This window comes from Mastomys coucha, unplaced genomic scaffold, assembly GCF_008632895.1.
Source record: "Mastomys coucha isolate ucsf_1 unplaced genomic scaffold, UCSF_Mcou_1 pScaffold12, whole genome shotgun sequence".
Taxonomy (NCBI): Eukaryota; Metazoa; Chordata; class Mammalia; order Rodentia; family Muridae; genus Mastomys; species Mastomys coucha.
The window spans coordinates 55,616,523-55,625,264 of record NW_022196894.1 but is presented as its reverse complement, the minus strand read 5'-3'; the positions used below and the strand labels follow the sequence as shown (position 1 = coordinate 55,625,264).

Here is an 8,742-nt window from a genome sequence, read left to right as displayed (position 1 = left end):
TCTAAAATAAAAATAAAAAAAAAAAAAGAAGAACAATCATTAGTGGGAAATAGGTGTCAAAATAACATCTTATGTGGATGTTCTTGAACTATTTAAAAAAATCTTATCAGTCATTTAAATCTTTGGAATTACTTTCCTATTGGTTGTTGAAGACTATACATATGGCCCAAATTAACCATTTTTCTTTTTCCTGTCAAAGGAGGTTGACAACCTTGCCTTCAGAAGTCACTTGGGCTTGAAAGGATACATTAATGTCAACCTTCATCTTATATGTTATTGATCTGTCCTTGGTAACTTTTTAAAGCATTGCCTTAAAAGAACAAAAAAAGATATACCTAATCAGGGTTTATTTAAAAATGTTTGTGTTTTGTCCAAGAGTTTTCTAAATATTACACTGTAGTAAGAAGTATTAGATTGGAGTAAAAGTCCCAAAATGTTCAATAACTGTACTTGGAGGTCCACTGGAGTGACTAAACTAGACAATATATTTTTTGCTCTTGTTCTCCAAAGGTCAACTAAGTTCTAGGGAACTGTGAAGTAGTTATCTCTTTAAGGGTCCTGAACCTCTGGTGAGTCCCATGTCATTCCCATTGAGGGAGGTCATAAAGACTTTACCAAGTTTACTCTAAACAGTATACATCAGCAACAAAGAGGGTTAACAAGAAGGAAAATGTTTTCAGTATATCCAAATGAAGCTGTGGACAGACAAGGCCTTTGAATCATTCTCACAGAGCTGGATCAATTGGCAAAAGAAATAATATTCTGGACAAGGTACAGGCATTGCAATCAGGAATTTACAGTAGCTTCTGGTGCCTACAGATGGTCTGTACAGAGTGGTCCCATCAGCAATCAGGGATAGCTAGAAGTGGAACTCACAAGGCCCTACCTCTTTAATGATGAATTACATAAAGATAGAAGAGAAAGCACTGCCTTCAGTGTGTGTACACTGATGAACTAACCAGACTCCAATGAATATTTCTAATCTAATAGTCATACAGAAGGCTTATATTTACTAAGTCAGCCACAAAACCAAACCAAAGATTACAAACCTGGGAAAGAGACAGATAGCCATTAGATGGAGATAAAAGGAATAGGTAGGTGAAGAGTAATCAGAACATATTATATACATATATATCATATGTATATTATACATGTAATTGTCAGATAACAAAAGTAATCAATTACACATGCATTCACATAGACTGTGCAAATGTTTTGGTAGTAATCAATCACTTTCTGATTGAATTTAAGGTCTTTCCACCAGGCAGAGCTTATACCTGATATTGTTAACTGGACCAAGAGCCCATAGCTACATAGCCATAGGCCTTAGGGAGACTTACTACCATTATTCTGCTAAATGAAATTGATCTCTTGCTATTTATTTTCATACCTATTGGTTACTGCAGCTTCTGGTAGTCATCAAGGAAGCTTTGTTTTGCAGTAGAAGTATGAATATACAGAAGCTAGTAACTGCTCAAAGTGCAAATAATAATGGCCTATGGAACATTTAGCCATAATTAGGACATCTATGTCACATTGCTCCTCCCACAATGAGGAAGAAAGGGTGGAAAAACTGTAAGAACAAAAATGTAACAGAGACCTCTGTTAAAAAGTGTTTTTCAGACATGACAAGGCTGTTGCGTACATGACTATAAATAGTGACTATAAATGCATGTATAAGACATGCACAAGATCAAGTCAGCATGGAGTGAAGAGGTTGGTCATGAAATCCTATTCTTAACTGAGGAGATTTTAGCAATGCTTGCTGGAGGAGGGGGAATCAGTTTTCTTCAGATGATGCCTCTGAGTGACTCTCCAATTTCCAGTAGAAGGTTCTTCACTCGTACACATAGTGGTATCACTAAGTGGACTGAGTAGCAGCTCCATGGCCTGACACTATTGCTGATGCTATGATGTGCTTACAGACAGAAGCCTAGAATGGCTGTCCTCTGAGAGGCCCTACCAGCAGCGAACTGAGGCAGACTCAAATACTTATACTCAAACATTGAACTGAAGTTGGAGTCCCCTATGATTGAATTAGGGGAAGAATTGAAGAAGCTTAAGGGAAGGGTGACCAGCAGTCTCAACAAACCCTGGAGCTAGACTGAGCCACCAACCAGGCAACATTCAAGTGCTGATCCTAGGCCCCTAGCACATACACAGCAGAGGGTTGCCTTGTCTGGCCTCAGTGGGAGAATACACGCCTAATCCTCGAGAGACTTGAGGCTCCAGGGAAGAGGAATGCCTGGTGGTGGTGGTGGTGGGGAGCACCCTCGTGGAGGCAAGAGGGAGGTGGAATGGGATGAGAAACTGTGGGAGAGGGACCAGCATGGGACGATTAGAATGTAAATAAGTAAAATAATAATAATAATAATAATAATAATAATAATAATAATAATAATAACAACAGTAATGATAATAATAGGAATAATAAAGAGTACTTGACTTTGGGAGGGAAAAGTATTGGGAGTTGGATTTAAGAGAGTTGAGGATGAGTTTGATCAAAACACATTACATATATGTATAAAATCCTCAAACACATATTTGTACTTAACATTAAATTTTTTAAAAGACTGTGAATAAGAAAGAACAAGGAGGGTGTTTAGAAAGTTTAGAGGGAAAAGAGGAAAGTGATGCAAATATATTATAATATCAACAAATAAAAGAAATTTAAAAAAGAGACTACTTCCTTATCTTAAAAACCTAGGAAGTCATACTACTCCACCAGTAGAATATAGAAGTAGTTAGGTTTTCTAAGCCAAAAAACAACAACTTAGTAATTTTTATTTCTTTTACTCTTGCTCTTAGATTGAGAAAACACAATTAGGTCCTAGAAATGCCACATTGAGATGAGCAAGACTGTGACCTACAGCCTAAGGCATCCCAAGCAGAAAATCAGCACCAGACTTGCCAGTCATAGGGTGGGAATCCTTCAGTCTCCAGTAGATGGCTTGTGGAATACCTATTTTTTTAAAAAATATCTATTTTTTTAAAAACTTTGCAAAATTCTATTTTTTGAACAGAATTAATTATTGATATGAGTTATTAAGTCTGGAGATGATTTTTAGGTATTTGATAAGCAGAGTACTCAAATGTCCTAAAGGTTGTCAGTGTTGCTCAACTAACCTTAATAAAATAAGTATCCAGGAAAAAGGAAACTCTTTTATACGTTCCACATTCCCTATACCTAAATTGACTCCATGTGTTTCAACCTAACATGTGCATACTCTCTACTTAAATATTAAATACATATATATTCTCTATATAGAATATATATTTCTTCTAAATATATATATATAATAAGTAGAAACATATTACATTAAGTTATAATACTGGTCATTTGATGGAAATATAATAAGAGCCTCATAGAACCTAACACTTATTTCTCCTACCAAACAATGGCAAATTTATGTTCACTGACTATATAAAGTATAAATGTCACAATTTTACAAATAACAAGAAAGTAGTGTATATATCTTAACACAGGAACTGAATGACTCTGCTTAAATTAGAGATGTGTATTTGTACAAACACACAAAAATACACAGAGAGAGACAGAGAGACAGAGAAAGAGACAGAAACAGAGAGAAAGAGAAAGGGGGAAGGCAGCATGGTAGCATAAGAAATCTCCAACATAAGCTGAGACATTCTCTCTTCATTTGTCCTAGAGTTTAGATTCGTTAAAATATACAAAGAGCCGTGTGTTCTATTTGACAAACAGCCCTACTAATTCCATACTTAGGTAATTGTTTCTCAACAATTTGTACTACATGCAGATTAATGTAGTACCATTTCAATCTTCTAGACAAGGCATGATTTTCCACGAAGGGGTGATAGAACAATCACAGTTTCTTATACATAACATCAATTTAATAGAATATTCCCCTAAATATACATGGTCAGATAAGGCTGAGGTAAATGTGGTGGGGTTCTATTAAATATAAAAACCATAAATAGACTTGGCTTAACACCCCAAAATTATAGATATATATGAATTTTTCTACTAATCATTGCTCATTTCTTTCCCCCCACTATTAAAATTTGTGAATTTACACTCCAAAGCAGATATTCTTTTAAATATGTAACGATTACACAATGGGAGATTATTACATGACCGTAAGAGGTAATTAAATGTATTACTAAAGTTTCATAACTGAAACTAACAGGAAATTATTCAAATTTTTAAGATCTAAACTCATAAAAGTCAATATCCTTGCTAATGTATATGAAATCAAATCAAATATATATTTATCTCATATATATATATATATATATATATATATATATATATATATGCATGGACACTTGTAGCTGAAGTATGGACAAGGAAGAACATCTGAATGTAAACTTCCTGCATGAGCTACAAGCTATCATTTAGCCCTTACTCCCGCTCCTGGATGTTCTTTTAGACATCCCTGATTCTTATCCCACATGCCTTCTGACATGTGACATTCTGGAGAGAACTTGATTTGACATGATAATAGAACTAGCTTAACCCAGGACAGGAGACAGTATTCTAATTTTAAAGGAATAATATCAGAAGAATTCTATACTTTTCCACCTGTGGAGTTCACACTGTACTAGAGGGACCACAAAGCTGCTTTTACCATACTTTTATTACTGGCAAATCTCAATGAAAGAAAATATAACCTTTGAATTGAATGGACATTTGAACTCATTTTCTAATGATTATCTTTGTTGTATTGGTTGATTTTGTGTGTCAACTTGACACAAGCTGGAGTTATTAGAGAGAAAGGAGCCTCCCTTGAGAAAATTCCTCAAGATCCAGCTGTAAGGCATTTTCTCAACTAGTGATCAAGGGAGGGGGCCCAGCCCATTGTGAGTGGTGCCATCCCTGGGCTGATTGTCCTTGGATCTATAAGAAAGCAAGCTGAGCAAGCCAGGGGAAGCGATCCAGTAAGCAGCACCCCTCCATAAACTCTGCCTCAGCTCCTCCCTCCAATTTCCACCCTGTGTGAGTTCCAGTCCTGACTTCCTTTGGTGATTTTCTTTGGTGATTCCAACATCAATTGGAAGTTTAAGTTGAATAAATCCTTTCCTCCCCAACTTGATTCTTGGTCATGATATTCTGTGCAGGAATAGAAATCCTGACTAAGACATTTGTCAACAAGAAAGTAGAGTATAATAGAGTCATGACTTACCCAATCCCTTTTAGCTTTATGGTGATGTAACTTGAAATAAAATTTATCACTTATTTTTATTTTTATTTTTATTTTTATTTTTTTGAGATGTAATGCAACTTTATCACCTTATTCAAATCTTCAAAATAGTCTTTATTCTACATTTTTAGTATTAAAAAATCCCCAAGTTAAGTGCACCGCAGTGTAGAGAGACATACAACACTGAACTTCCATAACAGTCGATGGTACAGTCAGACATCACATGTACAGAACACAAGATTTAGATGAACTGAAATATCAGATAAAATAAAATAAAATCCAATCTCGGAAAACAAATCAAAATATTAAGGATCCCTGAAATATTAATCCTAATGAGATCTCACTGGACTCAAGTCCTGTCATAGTGAGGCATTCATGTGACCCTACTAACACACCTCAGAAAACTCCTGGAAGTGGCTGCAGGTGACACTCGGGGCATGATAGCTGGTCTTTGATCTAAAACTCCCTTAATTAGGCTTTAAAGCCAAGCTTTTGATATGCATCTTCTTCCCTGCCTGTCATTTTTAAATTTTCCTAGGGCAGTTTGCACTGAGAACTGTTGTTGAAGTTCAGGTTTCTGGCACCACAGCTAGTCTGGGTTCATGGTGATGCAGAGATGGTTTATGAGCGGATCCCAAAGGTACCCTTCACCTTGCCTGGAGATATACAAAACCCGAAGAAATAGAGTCTGTGCTCCAGACACACGGGGCTTCAGAGGATCCTTATGAAAGATGAGTTAAAAAATGTCAAGTGGGACAGGTGCAGGGAGACAAGGGGCTGAGTCTGACTGGCTTTCGGTCCTACATCTCTGATTCCATGGACATCGATGGGAGGGGGTGGAGGGCAGGCAGAGCAGAGGATGGGAAGGAAAAAGCAGACAGCTAATGCATTTCATTTAACCAGTAAGATAAATCAAAGACCTAAGGAGATTAAAAGCCAATCAGAATAATTTGTCAACTTTAATTCTTAGGAAGATCAAAGTTCCCTCCAAACCTAATTTGATGTTTTTTTACTAGAAGCAGAGACCTGCATGGCACAGCATCACGCCAGAGGAATGAAGGAAGGGCCTTGGGCTGCTTCACTCACATTCATTTGAAGAATGGATACCTCCCTACCTCAGAATGCTTTAGGGAGGGACTGCTACCCTTACATGGTTCCTTATTAAATTTGAAAAGTATCTCAAAGTTTGGACACTAGAAACACATCCCCCAAACGTGTCTAAACTGCAACTTCAGGTTAATATGACGAAAGCAGTTACATTGTGAGAAATGCTGAAGGTATGAGATGTCTTCCCCGGCACAGGAGTGCCATGGCTCCTTACCAAATGGTGTAGCCACCATCTGAGCCACCCATGAAGAAGTTCCCCTTGCCCTGAGTTACAAGGACGTTGGCTCCCTGCATGACTGTGAACTGAGCAGCATTGAGAGGGCATCCAGGAGGTGGAGGAGGAATGTTACCAGCGGTGGCGCCAGCTCCAAATCTGGCACCTGCATCATACCCTCCTTCCACCAGCACTGCTGAGCCAGGTGCATAGATGGGACCAACTGGATAATAAGCCATGGAGATTGTGGAGCCTAAAGGCCTAACAGCCACAAACTGCTCCATAGGCAGATAGAATGAGGCACCAGGAAATGCAGCTGACATGGTGAGGACTGTGGCAGCCCCTGGATGAACAAAGCTTGGACGATAGAGTTCTGAGTAAACAGGTGGAGCATCAGTATAGGAAGATGTGAAGTCTGAGGAGATAATGGATTCTTAGGAGGCTGCACAGGGTGGTAGGTTGTGTTGGATATTGACCTTTGCTGTTCATGGTGGCTCTGAGTCCGATTCCGCTCAGCATGGAGGACGATTATTTTTCTCGTCCTCTTCCTGTTTGGAATCACTTCCGTGTCTATCTCTTATGTTTAATGCAACTAATTCAGATAATAGCAAAGGATACCCAGAAAGGAGCATTAACAACAAATATTCTCATTTCTTGTACCATAATGTTACTAGATTGACACGAGTCACAGAAAACCCTTCAACTATGTCAGAAAGAGTTCATGGTCTCCTTGTTTTGTGCACATAAATGCTTTGTACACATAAAACATGTGATGATTTAGTGCTATTAGTTCGTTAATTGGCTTGCCACTCAGATGACTGTTTAAGGATTGCTTATTTAAAAGAACTAGAATGTCTCTTCTTTTACAAACTCTTACTTGCAATAACAAAGGATGTTTTCTTCTCTCTGAATTATAACTGTGGCATTTCACCTAGTAAAAACTGTCCCAGGGGTTGGGAGACTTTTACTGACTTTACATAATACAGGTCATTAATCTGTCATGAGGAATTAGAACAATTGGTTGCAATAGGACTCAGTAATGGGGTTATCCTGAATTCACACAGCAGAGAAATGCAAAGGACCATGACAACCACTTGGCTTTTTACTGGTCCCTGGCTGGGGTCATAGAACAGAAGGACCTAGATGCTTATGCAATTTCATATAAATCTATGGCCAACGGAGCAGTTGAGTGATAGAGAATGGGTCTGACAACCAGTTTGATTTTTAGGTTTAGTGTTTGTAGACAATCTAGGTATTAAACTTTTCAGTCTAATGTCTGAGCTAGACCAAATGTTATCTACTGAATAAAATTTCTTATAGTTTTGTCAATATATGGACTATGTGAAAAATTCTAACTCAGATGAAAGCAATATGAAGAAATGTGTGTGTGTTAATAAAAAGTAACAAGAGCTGTAAAGGAACCCAGGTTGGGGAAAATATCCCCTTTGCTGGGAAAGCATGACAGACATACATCACAGCCAAACATATGCAGCCTTCCTTGACTCTTACCTCTTTCTGAATCATACTCAAATCTATTTTGTCCTGCTTTAGAAGTTATCCTTAAAAATGTAGAATGGAAGAGCAGACCTTGGGCACAAGCTCTGCAGCCAGTCCCACAACACCCAGAGAAAGCTCCAATCCCAGGGGCTCTGACACACCCAGGATCAGAGGTGAGCAGGAACCAACATCTGTCCCAACACTGGGAGTAACTGGGACAAGCAGGACCAGGCACACAGGAACTCCTCCAGCCCAGTGACTCGGGTTCCTTCCAGTCTGGCTGGGCTGGGGTCCAGAGCAGACCTTGGGCACAAGCTCTGCAGCCAGTCCCACAACACACAGAGAAAGCCCCATTCCCAGGTGATCTAAGAAGCCCAGGATCACAGGATCCCAGAATCACAGGATCACAGAGACAGCTTGACTCTGAGGAGTTCTGTCACAACCAGGATCACAGGAAGGACAGGCTCCAATCAGATTTAGCAAGGGCAGGTAGCACTAGAGCTAACCAGATGGTGGGGGTGGGGGGGCAAGCATAAGAAAATAAACAACACAAACCAAGGTCACTTGCCATCATCAGAACCCAATTCTCCCAGCATAGCAAGTCCTGGACACACCATCACACCAGAAAAGCAAGATTCAGATCTAAAGTCACTTATCATGATGATGATACAGAACTTTAAGAAAGACATAAATAGCACCCTCAAAGAAATACTGGAGAACACAGGTAAAGAGCTAGAAGCTCTT

At 38.7% G+C, this 8,742-nt stretch overlaps 1 pseudogene; it reads right to left on the bottom strand.

The window, feature by feature from the left end:
* Nucleotides 1–6,497: 6,497 nt before the first annotated feature.
* Nucleotides 6,498–6,990, bottom strand: LOC116086463 (annotated as a pseudogene).
* Nucleotides 6,991–8,742: the final 1,752 nt, after the last annotated feature.